The sequence below is a fragment of the Diaphorina citri genome, unplaced genomic scaffold (genome assembly GCF_000475195.1).
Source record: "Diaphorina citri unplaced genomic scaffold, Diaci psyllid genome assembly version 1.1 scaffold7197, whole genome shotgun sequence".
NCBI lineage: Eukaryota > Metazoa > Arthropoda > Insecta > Hemiptera > Psyllidae > Diaphorina > Diaphorina citri.
Window position 1 is genome coordinate 11,846 of NW_007384573.1, and position 1,400 is coordinate 13,245.

At 40.6% G+C, this 1,400-nt stretch overlaps 1 long non-coding RNA gene across 1 annotated transcript; it reads left to right on the forward strand.

Annotated features, from left to right (window-relative positions):
- The first annotated feature begins 108 nt into the window (after positions 1-108).
- LOC113472681 lies at positions 109-1,039 on the forward strand. Its single transcript, XR_003394893.1, has 2 exons — positions 109-521; positions 991-1,039. It is a non-coding gene; the product is annotated as an uncharacterized LOC113472681 (long non-coding RNA).
- The last annotated feature ends 361 nt before the right edge of the window (positions 1,040-1,400 follow it).

The following is a 1,400-nucleotide window of genomic DNA, read 5'->3' on the forward strand; positions in this document are numbered from 1 at the left end:
CGACAAAATATCCGGCCCTGTTTGGAGGGTAGCGCGTTTGCCTTGTAAGCGCTAGGTTGCGGATTCGATTCCCGACCGGGGGCAGATTTTATTCTAAACAGATGATGTTCGGTATTCTTTATGGTACCTGGTACCTACTGAGTAAACCTACTGGTATATAGGGGAACTTTCTTTTTTCAATGAGTAGTCCGGTAGTCCAAATTAGTTTCGGGGAAAGGTACTTTTTTCGCTCTAATGTAAAACACAGAGGACTCAAAAGGTTCTCTGTGGGGGGAAAGTAAACAAAAGCATGGAGGGAAAATTCAAAAAATTCAATTTCATTCAACTTGAGATTTTTTGTGATAAGTGGGAGAGTGATCTAATGTTCTTATCTTCTCTCACTTCTCTGCCAATTTTCTACTGATAAAAAGAAGAGAACTGAAAGAGACCGTTTTTCTTTTTTTGAAAATCATTTTCGGAAGGGTTGTCAAGAGCTGTACACAATATGGACTTCCTATTTGGAAAGAAGCCCACTCTGAAAGGTAAGACAAAAAGATTGATTTTTACGAATAATCTGGATTGCTAGATGACTCATACCTTATCACACCTAGAACTATTAGGCCATTTAGTGCAATAATGCATATTGCACATAGGCAGCTTTAAATATTATGTAGGGACAATGTTTCTTTGATCAAACTACTTCCACTTTTCTCTTGACATTCATTGAAAATAAAAAGTACAGGAGTAGCAACAAATCTCAAAAATGTCAATGTGGGTTTCTCACTTTGGCTTTGCTGATGGGCAAAAGCTGATCAACAAAGCCTTACCAGGAGATTGTAAGAAACATGTTGAAGTACCTACAACATATTTTGTAAAAGGTCTCTCTACTGTATGTGTAGCTCAGAGGAAGTAATATCTGACAGGTGTCTGACAAACAGAATATGGACAACTGTTTTTACAGTATCACAGTCAAAGATGGTACCCACCTACTCATGTTTTCCTTATTTCTAGAGTCTCAAAGAGAAAATGACAGAAACCTGAGGAGGGTGGATAGAGATATGATATTAAAACGGCATATTGAGACGTAACCTCCGTGGCCGAGTGGGCATCACACTAGGCTTGAGGTCCCGGGTTCCATTCGAGTCGAAGTTTTTTCGGCTCTTTGCTTTGAATACGGTGTGCACTCACCCTCGTGAAGACAGTAGAGTAGCTACTTAAATCGAGTCGTACGTTATTAGTGTAGACTTGGGACTTTTAGTAGCGCCTGCAAAACCCTAGGATAGAGCCATAGAGAGACTCGCTATCATTTTCCATAGGTTTGGTTTTACAGGCGATTGCGCGCAATTAAAAGTCTATGCTTCCGATGTGCGGCCGGCCATTCGTAGAAGCTTAACCCATCCTTCAGGGCTGTTTGCCCCTAC